General features: G+C 39.8%; 1 protein-coding gene across 9 annotated transcripts in view; it reads left to right on the top strand.

Annotated features, from left to right (window-relative positions):
* The first annotated feature begins 2,440 nt into the window (after nucleotides 1-2,440).
* Nucleotides 2,441-20,346, top strand: part of FANCC (FA complementation group C) — a 279,290-nt gene continuing 261,384 nt past the window's right edge. For 5 of the 9 annotated variants that reach the window (XM_032392975.1, XM_032392970.1, XM_032392971.1 and 2 more), the window contains exon 1: nucleotides 2,441-2,604. The gene's annotated coding sequence lies outside the window, so the exon portion shown is untranslated. Of the gene's footprint in view, nucleotides 2,605-2,884; nucleotides 3,007-11,627; nucleotides 11,792-20,346 lie in introns of those variants that run through there. The other 4 variants (XM_032392967.1, XM_032392969.1, XM_032392972.1 and 1 more) reach the window with 4 other exon arrangements.

The raw sequence follows: 20,346 nt of genomic DNA, 5'->3' as shown, positions 1-20,346 counted from the left end.
GATGAGAGAGAGAGAGAGAGCACGAAAGGGGGGAGGGTCAGAGGGAGAAGCAGACTCCCTGCTGGACAGGGAGCCCGATGTGGGACTCGATCCCGGGACTCCAGGATCATGACCTGAGCCGAAGGCAGTCGCCTAACCAACTGAGCCACCCAGGCGCCCTGTTTGTTGAATTTTAAAAGAAGATTTGATATCAGGTACTTTATAGCACTCACCTGTGATGTTTTCCCCCTAGAATATAATGATTCTAATGGATAGATTCCATTAGAATAAATTCTAATTATTTCTGAGAATGAAATAATTTTCACCTACACATGCTGCTTTTCATTTTTGCTACATTATTTAAGTATGATTAGGCTCTGTACTATACCAAAACTGTTTCTAGAGGTACATATACTCAGGGTTACAAGCTGATTAAAACTAGGATTTTTTTTTTAAAGATTTGATTTACCTGAGAGAGAGAGAGCATGAGCGGGGCAGAGGGGGGCAGAGGGAGAGGGAGAAGCAGACTCCCCACTGAGCAGGGAGCCGGATGCAGGGCTCCATCCCAGGACCCAGAGATCATGACCTGAGCTGAAGGCAGACACTTAACTGACTGAGCCACCCAGGCACCCCAAAACTAGGATTTTTATCTTGGTATTTCTCAGGAAACTTTTCAGGCATTTTACAAAATGTTGATTTCATTACTGCTTAAAGTATTAGGATAGTTCCATACATATGGATGCCAAATAAAATGAGCATCTATAAATCTCCATTAATTTACATTTATATATTTACACTATACATGCTACCAATTTAGGTGTAAACTAGGCCTAAACATGACATCCTTTTATCTATAGTAAAGTTGAATTAGCTTAGCAAAACTTTATGAACCACTAAATCAAAAAGACATATAACTGCAATATGGCAAGACCTCAATTATTATTATTATTTTAAAGATTTTATTTGAAACAGAGAGTGAGCACGAGTGGGGGAGGAGCAGAGGGAGAGGGAGAAGCAGACATCCCACTGAGGAGGGAGCCCTATGCAGGGCTCAATCCCCGGGACTCCTGGATCATGACCTGAGTGGAAGGCAGATGCTTAACCAACTGAGCCACTCAGGCGCCCCGAGACCTCAATTATTAATGCTACAAATATCAGAAATAATTTTTCAGCAAATATGTAAAGGGACCTGAGTACCACAATAGATATTTTCTCTAAGGAAATAAACAGCTTGTTTCCTTTGCTGGTAGAAGCAAGTCTTAAATATTAACTTGCTCACATTTGTCACCACAAACACAATGACTTTCTCCTTATGGCCAATGAGGCCATAATGAGTGTCACTCAAGCAGGTATCTTCCTACACAGGCTCTGCTTTGGATTTACCCACAATGAACTATGCACCCATCAATATAGCATAGACCTCTTTAGTGGGCAGGGAATATTTTCAAGAATGGATTTAACACCTGATTCCTTAATACAGCTGCAGATCCTGCCTATTTTGTCTCAAATTCTGGATTGGGTTCCTTTCGTATCTCCCTTTATGAAAAAAAGATTGTTGCTACCACTAACCTACATGCTAAGTTTGTCACTTAGGACCTGTGTAAGCTTGATGTAACCTAATCCCTGTATTCAATTTCTTCTTATATAAAATGGGTATTCCTTCATCACAGAAGGCTGTAAGTGTTTGAATATTTTTATTACATGCATACACTGCGTTGCAGTAAGCTTTTTTTAAAGCACCCATTAAGTTGTAGTTTTAAGATTATGAGGCACTGATTTAAAAATATCTAAAGCTTGTTAGGTTCCTCAGATTCTTTCTTTTCACAACTTAAACATCTATGAAAAACCTCCGTGCACTAAATTAAAGAATAAAAAGAAAAAAAATTCACCAAGACAAGCTGAAATAACGGAACTTTACAGAAAATGCTTTTATTTAAGCGGTTTCATTGAACTTATCTAAAACCGATTCACACTGTATAGAGTTGATTGGGAGGGGATAGGAAGGATTATTAACCCCAAAAAGATTCCTTTTTTTGTGTATGACCACAGCTAGCAAACCATATGCTAGGCCTTGTTTAGAGGTTTTACCCCTTGACAAAGCTTCAATTTTTCTTTTAAAAAACTGATTTCCATTTTACGTCCTCTGCATTTTGGACTGAGTCTTGCAACACTGGGCAACAACCTGATTAAAAACCCCAGGTTTCTCCCTCCCGGGTCTTTCCCGCCGTCTAGTTCTCGCCCGTTACTCCAGCACCGACCCTGGAAAGGTAAGGCAGCCCCAGCTTCCCCACCGGCCGCGGAGCTCGCCCGGCCGGCGCGAGCCGACTTCCGGCGAGCCGGAGCTAGACCCGCGTCCCTCCCCCGCGAGCGCGAGATTCCTCGCATTTTCCCGCGATGCCGCGGAAGCGCGCGGCACCGCCCGCCAGGCCCCAGAGTGCACTGCGGGGCTAGAGAGCGCGAGCGCCGCTCCACTGCCGGGCGACCGCGGGAAAATTCCAAAAAAAGTCAAACAAAACAAAAAACCAGTACGGGGCAAAGCCAAATTTGCAAGCCACAGAACCCGGGCGGAGGCGTCCTTTCTGCCACTGCCCAAACTGCTGAAGCAGCTCTGGCGCAGACCACCCGGTAAGAGAGGCCGCAGAACGAGAGCGAAGGCTGCTGCTTCCCTGGGGGTCTGGCCGACGCGTCAGCCTACGGATGGGGGTGGGGAGGGGGAGAGTAGGGAGGGAAGACTCGCGAGAACGTTCGCCGCGCTTTGCGCATCTAGGTGGGTGAGCGGAGCGCCCGCCGTGCGTTAGGGCTGAGGAGGGGAGGTGGGTAGAGGCTTGAGGTGGCGCCAGCCCGCGGAGGGGCGGGTCGGTGGGCCAGGGGGCGGGCCAGGGGGCGGGGCCGGCCCGGGGGTGGAGCCGGCTCAGGGGTCACGCGGAAGGGAGCCCCCGGAGCGGTGAGACCTGGGAATGGGCGTTTCGGTTCTTTTTGTTCATTGAACCCTGGCAGCTCTGTCTACTTAAAAGGAGAGGTGCAAAGGTGAATTTCTTCACTCCGGATCCGTGGGAGCTGTGAAAAGCTCTCCTCTTCTAACCCATCACCCTTACAGCTGGCCGCTTGCTCTCCGTCCCCCTGCCTCCAGGGCACTGGGAGGGGGCGAGGCCCAATTAGAGAAGCCTGGGGCGCGGCTGTTACCCCTCCCGCCCTCAAGGCCTTTCATCGCACAAGGGGAGGGAGGTTCTGATCGGCGACCGTCTCCCCGCAATTCTCTTTCTTTGACCGCTAGGCCAAATCGCGTTCAAATCCCTGAGAGATTTTTTTGGGAGATGTTTCTTGGATTGCTTTTTTGTATTTACGTGGGCGCTTTTACAACCATGAACCTTCTGTGGTTATGTTGTACGGGTTAGAAGTCTGGAAGAGGAAAAGATTAGGACTTATTGAAACATGAGGAATTTGGGACCAGAATTTTAAGGAAAGAGGCCGAGGAATTTTCCGGCAAAGACCTGTATGTGCCAGTGCTTTTATCCTAATCTGAAACTGTTGGAAAGCTCCTTGGCTCCCGGTTTCATTATAACCTGTCCATTTAGTGCATCTTAACTGTGATGTGATTGACTTACCATTTATCACGTGAGCAGGGCACTTTTGGGCCACCCAACTTCAGCCATTTATGAATGTCACTCACCTTCAGTGATGTGCAGCTCAGAACCTTTTCTCATTATTCCCTTAAAGAGGGGAGGAAAGGTTGTTACAAATGATAGAATTCATACCATGTGTTGGGATCATTTATTACATAAGTTTAGATAGAAAACACGTTCATTGTGACTTTATCCATTAAACTTAAATCAAACTGATGTTTCAATATAATGGACTGTGCCAGATTCACAGGGAAAGAAGCATTCATATGCATATACAAGAAAGACTGCATCAAAACAGAATTTGCTTTTCCTAGTTCTATTAGAGGCCTCTTTCCCCAGGGTTAAAGTTAGGTCCTGCTTATTTAGAATTGGACTAATTATACTTTAGTATATATTACATTTTAATTAATCTTTTTCGTTATTCAGTCATATTCCTCTTGATTTCTTGAAAAACATTTACTGAGGTTCCAGAAAAGGAAGGCAAACTATATTGGAATTTTTTGTTCTCTAAAAAAAAGGCATTAACTTGATTGATTGGCTGGGTGTGGAAGATATGTTGCTGCATGTATGTGAAACTGTGCATGTACATTTAAAAATAAATGGTATTTTAAACCAGTTCCATATTTCAGCAAGTAGTTCCAGTAACAATTATACAAATTTTGTATTTATGAAAACCAGCTACAAGGAGGCCAGCCTGGCCAGTAGAAAGTTGGATTGATTACCTAGGCCACAGAGAGCGCCAGAAAAATCACACATGGTGTGGCAGTTCCAAGTTGGTAGTGGTGGAGCCTCAAATCAGGCTGGAAATCAGTACCAAATGGATTTATAAAATTTTAGGTTGGGGTATGTATATTCTCTGTTCTTGTTTATGGATCCTGACTTTAATATGAAGGAACACCTATGGGAGAAGTACATTGAGTTTACAGTGTTTTAATAAAAATGTAGTAGAAATAGAGAAGGAAAAAACTTAAAAATTTATCAGAAAAGTTAGAGAACACTACAAATCTTGAGCATTTCATTTTCTACTAAATACCTTTTTTTTTTTTTTTTGGAAGAGACCTTGCAATGTTAACTGGTTCGTTCTCTTAGGCTCTTCATTAGTTCTGCTGGGTATGTAGAAATCATTTCCCTGTTGAGATCTCTGAAATAGGAACATCTATAATCTTCCTGGTACCCTTCTCTAGTTATAGGGAGGCAGAGGTCATGTGGAAATCACCTTTTTGACATTGTATACTCTGTTTTCTAAAGAATTAAGTGATTTTTAGTAAATTTAGGTTTTTGGAATTGTGCAGTGATTACTACAATTCATTTTTAGAACATTTATACCACCCTAACAAGTTTGCACATGCAAGTTCCTAGTTGATCCTAGCTGTGGCTTTCAGCTAGGCAATCAGGCAACTACTGATTTGCTTTCTGTCTCTATAGGTTAGCCTTTGGGCATTTCATATAAATGGATTCATAAAATAAGTACTGTCTTATCTCTGGCTTCTTTCACTTAGCATGATATTTTTGAGATTTATCCATTTTGTAGCATGTATCAATAGTTCCTGTTTATTGCTGAATAGCATCCCATTGTATGGATATGCCATATTTTGTTTATCTGTTCATCGCTTGCGTTACTTCTTTTTTGGCTATTATGAATAATGCTGCTGTGGGCATTCATGTGCAAGTCTTTGGACATATGTTTTCATTTTTCTTGGATAGATACTTACAAATGGAATTGCTGGGTTGTATAATAAGTTCATGTTTAACTTTTTAAGAAACTGCCAGACTTTTCCAGTGTGGCTGTACCATATTATACCACCCTAACAAGTTTGCACATGCAAGTTCCTAGCAATGTATGTGGGTTTTAATTTTTCCAGAACTTCATTTGTTAATTGTGTCTTTTTAAAGTAGCCATCCTAGTGGGTGTGAAAGTAGTATCTCATTATGGTTTTAATTTGTATTTCCCTATTGGTCAATGATGTTGAATATATTTTCACGTGCATATTAGCAATTTCTATGTCACTTTTGAAATATCTATTGAAACCTTTTGTCCATTTTCAATTGGGTTATGTCAACCTTTTAAAAGTAAAAGGTAGATGATTCAGGCAGCAAAATCAGGTTTATTTGGGAACAGCAGAGGAACTGCAATTCAAGACAAGCAAACTATGGTGAACCATAGGCAAGTCCTGAGAGCAGAGTAGGTGTGTCCTTTTATAGAGGAAAGGAGGAAGTTTGGGAGGGTCTGTTTTGAACAAAAGTTCATTGGAAGAAAATGAGAATTTGAAGTGGTGGCAGCTTATCGTTGGCTGTAGGTGAGGGCAGCTTGTTGTTCCTGGGCGGAGAGCAAACCTTCCTTCTTACTGCTGGACAGTGCAAGCTGGGACAAGTGCTATGTGTGTGAATCATCTCTTCATGGTTTCCAAAATTCCAATTTTGAGTTAGGTTTCCTTAACACCTTTTCAAACCTTTCTTAGCATCACTGACCAAAAGTTGAGCCATCTGTTCCTTGTTAGAATTGTTTTTGTCCTTTGGTGCCAGGAAGGATCTTTCCTGTATGTCATGTCCCACATCAGAGGGAGGTGCACAGATTGGAAACCACTGAAGCCACATTTGAGTAACAAGAAACAGTGGGAGAGAGAACTCTCAGGTATTCATTCAAAGTCTGTATCTTATCAAGGTTATAAGCATTGGAAATATCTTGATGTGTTGAGGCTGCCGCATCATCCTGTTGGATATGTCCTTTCTACAAGGTTTTGACAGGCAACAGGTACAAAGCTTAAAAACGATTATACAGAATGATATGAAGAGCAGAATAATGACACCAGTTTATGTAATAGTCCTGAACCAGGAGCCCAAACCCGAAAGTGACTGGCTAAAGAGAGCGAAGGACCCTAGATCTTCAGATGGAATTTATTGTAGCTAATGTACTTGTTCCGTAATTTTATGTGATTGGGTTTCTACTTTGGAGGATTTATCCAAGTGCAACAGGTGGTGTTTGCTATTGCATAAATGCTTCCTGGTTCAGCAAGTAGGTAATCAAAGGCTATATGCAAACTCAAAGATATTGTGGGTTCAGTTCCAGAACACTGTAATAAAGCGAATATTACAGTAAAGTAAATATTGCAATAAGGCAAGTCAGATGGATGTTTTGGTTTCCCAGTGCATATAAAAGTTATGTTTACACTATACTGTAGTCTATTAAGTGTATGATAGCATTATGTCTAAAAAAATACATATCTTAATTAAACAATATTACTAAGAAATGCTAACCAATCTGAGCTTTCAGCAAGTTATAATCACTGATCACAGATCACTGTAACAAATATAATAATAAGTTTAAAATAGTGTGAGAATTACTAAAATGTGACACAGATACAAAGTGAGCAAATGCTTTTGGAAAAATGGCACTAATAGACTTGTTTGACACCGGGTTGCCACAAACCTTCAGTTTGTGGGGAAAAAAAAAAATGCAGTATCTGTGAAGCGCTATAAAGTGAAGCACAAATAAGGTATGCCTTCCTATACTTTAGCCAGTGACCAAGTGTTTGTTGTTGGGCTGCTATTGCCTTAGGACTGGGTTTGGCAAGTTTTCCCAGTTCCAGAGGAAGATGTCTAATCATTCGTTCATTGTCAAGGAAGTCCACAAAAGGGGTAAAGTACCCTACTGGTGGAGGCAAATCCAAAGTCACATATGCCTCCTGGGAGTTACCTTTTAATGTGGCAGTGAAGTTTTAATGGGGAAAACCTATGCGAGGCTTCAGATTTATTGTGGATGTCCCTGGGGACAGTTAGAAATCCTGGTATGCATTGGCTCCCCCCCCAACCCCGTGGGCTAAACATTCATAGGCCCAGTGATTCACCACAGACAAAGATGAAACCACGTAGTGCACATAAGACTCCTACTATGGTTTGATTATTAATAATGGTGTTAATTGAGATTATTCAGTTGGCCCTTTTGAGCCTAGGGTCACTGGTATTTAGGGAATAATTAGGGAGAAACGGTCTTGTTCTGTGGACTTGGTTCTTGAAGGCTGTATAGAAGGGGGTTATTTTGCTACAGCAAGCAAACGTGAAGTAGTAGTGAGAATGGGGAACTGTATAAGTGCAATGGGTGTAATTAGTTGCATTGAGAGTTATAACAGGGGACAGGTCAAAGCAAGGTATGGGGAAAACCTGGTTGTAGAAGTTTGACTCAGAAAGAAATACCCTCTCCTCCCTCCCCCTCCAGCAACCCTCAGTTTGTTTCTTATGATTAAGAGTCTCTTATGGGGGGACTGGGTAGCTGGGTGATGTAATGAGCACTGGGTATTATATAAGACTGATGAATCACTGACCTCTACCTACAAACCAGTAATACGGTATATGTTAATTAATTGGATTTTAAAATTTGAATTTTAAAAAAGGTTGTTTGAAAAAAAAAAAAGAAAGAAAGAAAGACCCTGAAGGGTGAGGGTCTAGTTAGTGGTTGCATTGGAGATGAAGAAAAAGTTGGCTACAGGGAAGACTAAAGGTTCACAGCTGTCATGGACAGATCCAGGTTTCTGATGACATCCAACAGTGGGAAATGTTTTCCCCTTTTGCCAGGAATCAGGAAATATATGGTGTCTCTCCCAATCGTATGGGGGCCTAAGATGTGGGGTGACCTGATGGGGTGGAAGCCAGCAGTTTGGACAATGAAAGGATTCACCTGAGGGAGAACAGAGGCGTTAGAAGTTTATTTAATACACCGCGAGGGAGCAGCAGGCAAGACAGCAAAGGAGAGACTGTCTGCCACGAGGTAGTGGGTGGGGGCTGTTTTTAAAGGTGGGAGGAGAGGAGGTATGGGGACATGGAATATTCCCTTTTTTGGTAACTGTGCCTGATTGTAAGTAGCCCTTTGGTCAGTTAGGGCTTATGGGTATTTTGAGGTGGGTGGCCAGGTGGTTGCTGTGGGCCCTTCTGCAGAAGCAGAAAGGGGAGAATGTACAGGTCTACCCTCATCATGTTGGGAAAACTCTGCTTCGGCTGTTGTTTGCTTCAGTTCCTGGAAATCCTTAATTTTAGGTCACCATTTGGTGTGCAGGTTTAGTCAGGGTTTGAGGCTTTCTTTAGATGAGACACATGGATCCAGGAGTCAACTCCATGGAGTTTGCTGGCACAAGAATTGGTCGTAATTACCTTTCTAGTGTGGTTGAAGAGAGTCTTTTTGGAGATGTCCTTTCTAATAAATGAAATCCCCAGGTTACAGGGTGTGGTGTTTGGGGGTCTTCATCTCCTGGGAACAGGTTGTGAAAAGATTGCTCTGTTAGCGCATTATTGTTTTCAAGGGATGTAATTAGACCTTTGCGATACTGAAATATATCTCCTTTTATTAGGTGTGGGTCAAAAAACGTCGAAGCTAGATGCATAGGGCACTCAATAATTATCTCAAAGGTGAGAACTTGTGGGTTCCAAAGGGGGTGGATCTGAGATTAGGAAGGACTAAGGCAGTTCTTCTGGCCAGGGTATTTGGAAGTTTTCCACAAATTTTGCCAGTTGAGTTTTTTTTAGTGCTGCTGGTTTGTTCACTTAGTCCTGAAGACCGAGGATAGTAAGTGAAAGATGTGAAGGGTGATAAGTAACAGTGAAAATGCTACAGAACTGGCCAGACATCACAGACTCACCATAATATTTGACCAATAAAGTGAGTTTTTTGGTCACTGTAGGGCTTAAGAGGGGTTCCTCGGGTAGGGATGATTTTTTTTCCCCCCAGTAGAATTTTAGCTACTGAAGAGCAAAGTAGCTTGTCTACATGGAAAGGTTTTGACCCAGTGGGAGGACATGAATCATTGCCAAGACATATTTGTACCCATGAGATGGGGGTAGCTGAATAAAGTCCATTTTTCAAACCTCGAATGGTTCGTTAGGCAATTTAAAGTGCCCAGGAGCAGTGAGGATAGGTTTTCCTGGATTGTATTTTGGGCAGTTGGGGCAATCACAGTAGGCCTTTTTTGTGGCTTTGTTAGTATTTCCCCACTAGTATTGAAGAGGAAAATTATCCAGAGCAGGCCCAGGCCGGCAGGCCCCAGAAGGTGGAAAGTTACTAGCAATACTAAGAGATAACCAGAAGCCCCGCTTGAGCAAGAGATAACCAGCCATTTCTGCTTCTGTAGACAGGCTTCCCGCCACAAGCTTCCTGCACTGCCCTAACTACTGTTCCCGCCTAAAAAGCACCCCCCTCCCTGCCAATTTAAACCCTCCTACCGGCAGTCAGCACAGCCCTTGGAACCTGACTCCCTGCACTGCCCTATAAAAGCTCTGTAACCCCGCTACCTGGGGCCCAGAATTTTGAGTGCGAGCTCGTCTGGGTCCACCAATGTAAAATAAACCCAGGTTCTCCTACTTCTCCGAGTGTTGCTTGGTTTCTCACCTTTCCATAACAGCATTGATTCAGAAACCTTATCATTTTATCCATAGACCACTGGTTGAGTGCATGTACAGTGGTCAATAACGGAAACTTTAAAAATAAACTCAAAATGGATTAAAGACCTAAATGTGAGACCTGAAACCATAAAATTCCTAGAAGAAAACAGGCAGTAATTTCTTTGACATTGGCCATAGAAATATTTTTCTAGATATGTCTCCTGAGGCAAGGGAAACAAAAGCAAAAATAAACTATTGGGATTACATCAAAATAAAAGGCTTTTGCACAGTGAAGGAAACCATCAACAAAACAAAAAGGCAACCTACTAAATGGGAGAAGGTATTTGCAAATGGCATATGCAATAAAGGGTTAATATCTGAACTATATACAGAGCTTATACAATTCAACTCCAGAAAAAATCCAATGAAAAATGGGCAGAGGACCTGAATAGACATTCCTCCAAAGAAGACATACAGATGGCCAACAGACATATGAAAAGATGCTCAACATCACTAGCCATCAAAGAAATGCAAATCAAACCCACCGTGGGATATCACCTCACACCTGTCAGAATGGATAAAATTAAAAAGACAGGAAATAACAATTGTTCATGAGGATGTGGAGGAAAAGGAACCCTTGTGCACTGTTGGTGGGTATGCAGATTCGTGTAACCATTGTGAAAAACAGTATGGAGTTTCCTCAAAATATTAAAAATAGAATTATCGAATGATTCAGTAATCCCACTACTGCTATTTACCCAAAGAAAATGAAAACATATGTATTTTGAAAAGATATATGCACCCTATGTTTATTGCAGCATTATTTACAATAGCCAAGATATGGAAACAACCCGTGTCCATTGATAGATGAATGGATGAAGGTGTACACACACACACACACACACACACACACACAGGAATATTAATCAGCCATAAAGAAGAGATCTTTCCATTTGCAGCAACATGGATGTACCTAGAGGGTGTAATGTTGAGTGAAACAAGTCAGGCAGGAAAAGACATACCATATGATTTTACTCTTACATGGAATTTAAGAAACAAAACAAAAACAAATGAACAAAGAAAAAAGACAAAAAAACAAGAGAAATAGAGAGAACAAACTGGTGGTTACCAGAGGGGAGGTGAATGAAGGAATGAGTGAAATTAAGGGAATTAAGAGGTACACTTATCTTGATGAATATTGAACAATGTATAGTAGTGTTGAATCATTGTATTATACACCTGAAACTAATATAACATTGTATGTTTATTGTATGTTAATGAATTATTTATTTTTAAGATTTTATTTATTTGAGAGAGAGAGAATGAGAGAGAGAGAGCACATGAGGGGGGGAGGGTCAGAGGGAGAAGCAGACTCCCTGCGGAGCAGGGAGCCGATGTGGGGCTTGATCTGAGGCCTCCAGGATCATGACCTGAGTCAAAGGCAGTCACTTAACCAACTGAGCCACTCAGGCGCCCCTATTGTATGTTAATTTAAAAAGGGAATAAAAAAATAGAAATACAGAATTTCTGGTGGGGCTGAGTTTTTGTTTGGCCCAAAACACAAGTTTCTCTTTTTATCATACCAGCCACCGTTTGATTGCCAATATTGTTTTTCCTTTTCTGGTGCTGATTGTTGGTGTGTCTCGTCAATTTCTCCAGACTGCCCTCTGGAGGTGAGTTCCTTTGGACCATAACAGAGGTTTGACTTTTGGACCCTTTGAGGGTAGCATTTTTTGGGAAATGTGAGTGAGGTGATTTCCTTTACCTTTCAGAGAGTCAAGCTTAGAATGCCCCCTGGACCTTAATAATAGCCAAAGCAGCAGGTAAGAATATGGCATCCAATAATTACTGAAGGTAAGGCCCGTTTTTAATTTTATCTCTGCTGGAAGTAAAAAAGCCACGTTGTTTATATAACATTCCAAAATCGTGAGCCACTCCAAAGACATGTCTACCCTCAGTGCAAATGTTGCAATTTTGTCCTTGTCTAGGATACAGGCCTAAAGAGTGCATATAATTTGCCTTGATGGGCTGAAATAGCCAAAGGCAAAGGTGCTGCTTCAATTATTTCAAAAGTTGATATTGCATACTCAGCACAATATTTACCATTTTCATCTTTCAAATAAGATCCACCGGTGAACCATGAAAAGTCAATGTTATCTGAAGTTTTCTGTAAATCATCATGTGGGTCGGAAGGTGATTTGTTAGTATTTAGCAGTTGTTGGGGCTTTCATCAGTAGAGGAGGGGAGAAGATTAGCAGGATTAAGGTAACTACAGTGAACAAGAGTGATCTAGGGGGCAGTTAACATGATGATTTCATAGGAAGTGAAATGGCTTAATGAAAGATGTTGAGTATGATGAGAGTTAAGAAGAGCTTTGACAACATGTGGCACAAAGATGGTTAAAGGGGATCCCATGATTATTCCCTCAGTGGCCTTTACAAGAAGGGCAGTAGCAGGTATAGCTATGAGGAACGGGGATATCCCGGGGCTACAGGATTTAGTTGTTTTCTATAATATCCTGTGGGTTGGTGGTGATCCTTTTGTTTTTGGGTGAGTATCCCAAGGGCATTCCCTTTTTCATATACAACAAAGAAAGGGAGTTGATAATTGGGGTGTCCAAGGGCCAGGGGATGGTTATTAAACCAAATCTTTTAAGATTTGAAAAATCATGTCATCTCAATCTTCCTAGGTTTAGATGTTTTTAAACAAGGTTTATAAGGGTTGGGCCATAAGGGAAAAGTTGGGGATCCAGTTGCAACAGTAGCCTGCCAACCTGAGAAAACCTCACAGCTGATGTTTGGTTTTGGGCTTTGAGAAGTTCAGGGTGCCATGAAGCCTGTGTGATCTTAGATGCAGTCCTTGTTCTAAGGTTAAATGTCCTAAGTATCAAATTTAAGTTTGAACAAATTTTAATTTTTTTAAAGAGACTTTCTATCCCTTTTTGGCTTGGAGTTTTAGCAGATGGATGCTATCTTCTTGTGAGGAGGCTTGGGAAGAGGAGCAGAGAAGTAAGTCATCCACATATTTAAGTGGAGTCTCCAGGGAACTTGATATCATCTGGGTCAGTCTTTAAAGCTTGTAAGAAAAAAGGGCTTTCCATGAAACTCTGGGGCATTACTGTCCAGGTATATTGCTGTTCTTCCCAAGTAAAGGCAAAAAGATATTTACTAGTTTTATTTACTGGGATACTGAAGAAAACATTACATAAATCAATCATAAGAAAATTTGCTCTCAGTAGGGATGGAAGCAAATAAGGTGGGATTGGGGACAACAGAGTGGCAAAGCGATGACAATATTGTTTATGGCTCGGAGGTCCTGATGAGCCTCCATCCATGGCCATTTGGTTTCTTCACAGGTAAAATGGTGTTGCAGTGCCTGGTGCAGGGGATAATGAGGCCCTGAGTCTTATAGCCTTCTGTTATTGGCTTAATGCCTTGAAGGGCCTCTATTTATTAGGGTATTGGTTAATTCTGGGGAGAAATTTTGAAGAATCTGTTTGGATCTTTAACAGGAGGTGCACTGTGGATTCTGTAAATATCAGTTGGGGATTTTGCCATGGAGAGGATGGTAGCTGATCCATTAGAGACAAATGATTAGTGTCCTTGGAATAGATATATTGATATCAGAGATGGAGCAAATAAGAGATATTGAAGGGTCATTTGACTTATCTAGTTAGCTATTTTGGTTCCTGCTGTCAAATTCTAGAATTATTTCCACCTTTTGGAAGAAAAATCCCAGCATGATATTTTTCTAAGAAATCTTGGCCCAATAAATAAATAAGGTCAGAGAAACTAAGGAGAAAAAGTTGGGTATCTCCAAAGGCCTAAGCAAAAAGGTATAGGTTTAGAGATAGGAACCTGTTGAGATTTATTAGAGACTCCCGCTATTTGAACTGTTTTAGTACTCTGAGGCAGCGGCTGTTTAATGGCAATGGAGTTGAGCACTGAGGAGTGTAGCTTTAGTATCAGTAGGTACAGAGAGATTCATTCCCCGTCTGGAGAGTGGTTTCTCCAGGTCAATTAAGGGAAAGGACTGGAATAGTCCCTGGAGTTTGGAGTTCCATCACTGGGGATTAGAACATTGGCTGGATAGAGGGCTGAAGGTGCCTGGAGCACTTAGACTTGTAGCAGTCTTTCTTCCAATATTTTGGCTTTTTGCAATAATGGCAGAGACCAGGAGGGTTTTGGTTTTATTTAGGATCCTTCATTTGTTGGAGTTCAAATGAAGGGGTTTATGGGTCTTTCTTTTATTTGAATCATCTAAGATGTAGGTGACCTTGTTTGCTAAATCAGCTCAATCTGCAGTGGAGATACTTTTTCATTCCATCCTGGTCCTTTTAACTAGAATAAAAAAATCCCAGTTCAGCCTGTTAATGAACATAGAGTTAACTGCTATCCAGGTGGACTCAATATCCAAAGCAAGACCAGAATTTTCTTTAAAGATAATTTGGAGCTGGCTCTAATAATCATGCATGGGCTCATTGGGCTTCTGGGTACAAGCCTGAATCATATTCCAATCAGCTGGCTTTGGGAAAGCCCTGAGAATTACCAAAAGGAGTCAGTTGGCAATTCCCCAAGCCTGATCATATATATGGCAGCAAGGGTTTCTTTTTACCCATGTTGTAATTCTAGGCTTCTTGGGATCGTTCCATTTGGTAGTTTTCATCCAGTGTTGGGCCTGGCCTTCCCTAACAAGCATATGGTATAAACCAGAGAAACCGGGCTGATAAGTTTGAATGACTATACTAAATTCCTTAGCAAGTCTATGGGGATCCTCAGTTACTTTGGGAAAATCTTTGACTATGGCTTGTAATTCAACTTTAGTCCAGGTAACATAAGAAATTAAGGGTTTAGCATTTGGATTGACAGAGGGTCTGATTTTAAAGGGGCAGGTTTTAATAGGTTCAGGGGAGCAGGAAGTGAGGAGAGATTTTGAGAAAAAGAAAAGTTTAGTGAGGGGATCAGAATGAGAAAGTGGAGGGTATAAAGAAGATGGGGGTGGTGCAGGAGGAAAAGAAGCTGGCAGCAGAGACAAAGAGCACAAGGGAGGGGAAAAAGAGGCCTTAGAAGCTTTTTTGGGTCTTCTTTCAATTGTTCACCTCAGTTAATTTGGAAATGATATTTTGTAAAGAGATGATTTTAAAATCTTGGAACATTTGGAAGCCTCCAGGTACCAATTAAGATAGGGATCCCATTTAGTCTGTTTAATTTCAGAGCTATGGTCTTCTAATTTGGTTCTGAAAAATATGAGTTTGGGCGATTGAAGGTTCCCCATAATGGCCATTGGAGTTGTAAGTTATCTTTGGGCATTTGAGTTGTAAGTTATCTGTAAGTTGTCCTACTTAGTTAAGGATGCACAAGAGGAGGGACTGTAGTTTTTGAACATAAAACTGGGATCCCAGAAGGAGGACCCTCTTGAGAGAATTTAGAGGATTGGGATCTTCTCATACTTCAAAACCAGAGGTTCAGAATATAAATGAGTATCACTAAAAGGACTATACCTTCAAGAAAACAGATCACCAATAAAATTGGAGAGCTCAACCAAAAGGAGGGAGCTTGAATCTGAGAGAAGACTTATCAAACTGAAAGGAAGAAGACAACTCAAGCAGAGAGTATGAGGGGTACAAGTGGGTGCCATGTGTGGCTCTAGGGGTCATTAGTTCCTCTAGGGTTCATTGCCTTCGGATCCCACTTCTGACACCATGAAATGTCAACTTTTTTTTAAAAAAAATGTAAGTGATGAGCCAGCAAAATCAAGTTTATTTGGAAATAGCAGAGGAATTGCAGTTCAAGAGAAGGAAACTATGGTGAACCATAGGCAAATCCTGAGAACAATGGAGGGGAGGATCCTTTTATAGAGGAAAGGAGGAATTTGGAGGGGTAGTTTTGAATAAAGTTCGTTGGAAGACTGTGAGAGTTCAGCTGCAATAAATGGGTCTATGTGAGAGCCCTCCTTTCATGGCTTCCTCGTTCCAATTTTAACTTAGGTTTCCTTAACACATTTTCACAGTTGATTGTCTTATTATTGGGTTGTAAGCATTCTTTGTATATCTCAGTAGAAGCCCATTATCAGACACGTGTTTTGCAAATAATTTCTCTCATTCTGTTACTTGTCTTTTCATTCTCTTCATGGTATCTTTTGAAGTACAAAAGTTTTAATTTTGAGGAAGTCCATTTTATCAATTTTTTTTCTTTTTTTGGATCATATCTTAGGTTTATGATTAATTTCCATAAACTTTTGTGTATGGTATGAGATAGGGATCCAAATTCATCTTTTTTGTACATGTATATCCAGTTGTGCTAGCACTATTTGTTGAAAAAAACCTTCCCCCACTTTTATCAAAAATCAATTTGCTGTATGGGTACCTGGATGGCTCAGTTGGTTGTGTCTAGCTCTTGGTTTCAGCTCAGGTCAGGATCTCAGGATCATGAAATCAAGACCTTTGTCAGTCTCCATGCTCAGCACAGAGTCTGTTTGAGACTCTCTCCTTCTCCCTCTACCCCTCACCCCACATACGCACGCAAGCTCTCAGTTTCTCTCAAGTAAATAAATAAAATCTTAAAAAAAATCAGTTGACCATTAATTATTCCTAGACTCTCATTTCTGTTTCAGTGATCTGCATGCCTGTTTTTATACCAGCACCACACTGTCTTAATTATGGTAGCTTTGTAGTAAATTTTGAAATTGGGTAGTAAAAGTCTTCCATTGTTTTTGTTCTTTTTCACATTATTTTGGCTATTCTGGGTTCCTTACATTTCCATGTTAAGTTTTGGTATCATCTTGTCATTTTTTTCCCCCAAAAAGCCTGCTGATTTTGATAGAAATTGCATTGACTCTGTAGATCCCTTTTGGGGGAGAAATGTAATAACATGAATATGGAATGTCTTTTCATTTGTTTAGATCTTTAATTTCTTTGAGCATTTTTTTGTAATTATCATTGTACAAGTCTTGCCCTTCTTTTGTTAGTTTTATTTCTTAGTGTTTCCTTTTTGATGCTATTGCGAATAGAATTGTTTTTCATATTTCAATTTTGGATTGCTCATTGCCAGTATATGAAAATACAAATACACTTGTTTTTTTTGTATATTGACCTAGTATCATGCAACCTTGTTTATTACTTCAGGCAGGTTTTTTGTGAATTCCTTAGAATTTTCTACATACACTCATGTCATCTGTCAATATAGACAATTTTATTTTTCCCTTTGCATTTGGGTGCCCTTTTTTTTTTTTGGCCTAAAACTTCCAGTACATTGCTGAATGGAAGTGGGGAGAGTGGACATTCTTGATTTGTTTCTGATCTTAAGGGAAAAGCATCTAATATTTTACCAGTAGGTATGATGTTAGATATAAGTTTTTCCTTAATGATCTTCATCAGGTTGAGGAACTTTCCTTCCTATATTGTTGAGAGTTCTTATCATGAATAAATGTTGGATACACAAAATAAAGAGTTGTAAAAGAAGATATCAAAACATAAAATGTTTGGGGGGCGATAGTGAAAATGAGAGTTTTTAGCATGCCTTCAAACTTAAGTTGCTACCAACATAAAATAGACTGTTATATATACAGGCTGTTATATGTGAACTTCAGGGTATCCAGAAAGCAAAAACCTGTTAATACATGTACAAAAGATAACGAGAAATGAATGTAAATATAACACTACGGAAAGTGATCAAACCACAAGGGAAGAGAATAAGAAAGGAAAAGAGAGAAACTACAAAAAACAGCCAGAAAACAATTAACAAATGGCAATAAGTGCATACTTATCAAAAATTACCTTAAAAGTAGATGGATTAAATTCTCCAATCAAAAGGCCTAGAGTGGCTAAATGGATTTAAAAAAAACAACAAGACTCATTTAAATAACTGTTAGAACTAGTAAATGAATTCAGTAAAATTGCATGATACAAAATCAATATGCAGAAGTCTGTTGCATTTCTATACATGAGTAATGAAGTATCAGAAAGAGAAGAAACCCCATTTATAATTGTAAATAAAAGAATAAAATATGAATAAATTTTTTAAAAGATTTATTTATTTATTTTAGAGAGAGGTGAGCATGCAAGCAGGGGGAAAGGCAGAGGGAGAGGGAGAGAGAGAATCCTTAAGCAGATTCCCTGTTGAGTGTGGAACCGGACATGGGGCTCGAACCCAGGACCCTGAGATCATGACCTGAGCTAAAATCAAGACTCAGACACTTAACTAATTGAGCCACCAAGGTGTCCCTACCTATGAATAAATTTAACCAAGAAGGTGAAAGATCTGTACACTGTAAACTATAAGACCTTGATGAAAGAAATTGAGGAAGATACAAATAAGGAGAAGATATTCCATGCTCATGGATTAGAAGAATTAATATTGTTTAAAATGTCCATACTACCCAAAGCAATCTGTAGATTCAGTGCAGTCCCTATCAAAAACGTTTCAGTATTTTTCACAGAAATAGAACAAATAATTTAAAGATTTGTGTGGAACCACAAAAGACCCTGAATAGCCAAAGCAATCTTGAGAAAGAACAACAAAGCTGGAGGTATCATGCTTTCTGATTTCAAACTATACTACAAAGCTATGGTAATCAAAACATTTGTTATTGACATAAAAACAGGCACATTGATGGAACAGAATAGCCCAGATTAAACCTACACACCTATGGTCAATTAATTTCTGAAAAGGAGCCAAGCATTGCAATGGGGAAAGTCTCTTCAAAAATGGTGTTGGTAAAACTGGACAGCCACATGCAAAAGAATGAAACTAGAGCACTATTGTATACCGTACACAAAAATTAACTCAAAATGGATTAAAGGCTTGAATGTAAGACCTGAAATCATAAAACTCCAAGGAGGAAACATAGATGGTAAGTTCCTTGACATTGGTCTTGACATTTAATTTTTGGATTTGATTTCAAAAGCAAAAATGAACAGATGGGAGTACATCAAACTGAAAAGCTTCTGCACAGCAAAAGAAACCATCAAAATGAAAAGGCAACCTACTGAATGAGAGAAAATATTTGCAAATCATACATCTGTTAAGGGGTTAACATCCAAAATATATACAGAACTCAAGCAAGTCAATAGCAAAGAAGCCGAACATTTTCATTGAAAAATGGGCAGTGTATCTGAACAGACATATTTCCAAAGAAAATATATAAGTGGCCAACAAGCTCATGAAAAGATGTTCTACATCACCATCAAGGAAATGCAAATTAAAACCACAGTGGTATATTACTTCACACCTGTTAGAGTGGCTATTATTTTAAAAAAAGTTTGAGAGAATGTGGAGAAAAGGGAACCCTTGTGCACAGCTGGTGGGAATGTAAATTGGTGCAGCCACTAAACAAAACAGTATGGAGCTTCCTTATAAAATTAGAAATAGAACTACCATATGATCCAGCTGTTCCACTTCTTGGTATTTATTTGAAGATGAAAACACTAATTAAGAAACATATATTGCATACCGTGTTCATTGCAGTTATTATTTACAGTAGCCAAGATATGGAAACAACAAGAATATTCATCAGTAGATGAATGGAAAAAGAAGATGTGGTATATAGACAATGGAATACCGCTCAGCCATAAAAAAGAATGAAAGCATGCCATTTGCAACAACATGGATGGATCTGAGGGTATTATGCTAATGAAATAAGTCAGAGAAAGACAAGTTTATGACTTTATTTATATATGGAATCTAAAAAATGAAACAAGAAACAAAACAAAAACTCCAGATATGGAGAATAGATTGGGGTTATCAGAACGGCAGTTGGTTATGGGGTGGATGAAATGGGTAAACAGAGCAATTATATGGTGATGGATAGTAACTAGACTTACTGTAGTGTATACAAAGATCAAATCATGGTGTGTGTATGAAACTGAAGTTAATATAACATTACAATCCAATTGTATTTTAAGAAAAAAAAATGAACGTTGTTGAATATATCGACATAAGTCATAGCATAATTGAAGCATTAAAAAAAGTCACCAAAGTTCTTTTTTACCTTGTAATGGTATTTTACATACATCCGTATAAAACAAACATGGTAGAGATAATAAAGCAGAGAACAGATCTGCTTTGAAGTTAAGTTTTGTGTGGCTTGCATGATGTTTAAGAGTTTTCTAATCACTAACATTTAAACACCAAGCAGTTTCACCTTTAAAAACCCATATTTTCTAGGTTTTTATTAAGGCAGTAGGACAACTAAATCTGACTTTTCCTTTGCCAGCAGCTGGCAGGAACTAAGTTCTGGCTGTCTTCTTTGGATGATGCTTTGTCTCCCAGTAGCCTCAAGCCCTTTTGATTGCTTTACTCATTTATCTGACCCATTCTGGACATTTGAATTTATGATCTTTGTCTAAAGTAATTTAGTAACACTTGAATCATTTTGAAGT

This window comes from Phoca vitulina, unplaced genomic scaffold, assembly GCF_004348235.1.
Source record: "Phoca vitulina isolate PV1807 unplaced genomic scaffold, GSC_HSeal_1.0 scaffold70, whole genome shotgun sequence".
NCBI lineage: Eukaryota > Metazoa > Chordata > Mammalia > Carnivora > Phocidae > Phoca > Phoca vitulina.
Note: the sequence above shows the minus strand (reverse complement) of the source record. Positions and strands in the feature narration are given on the sequence as shown.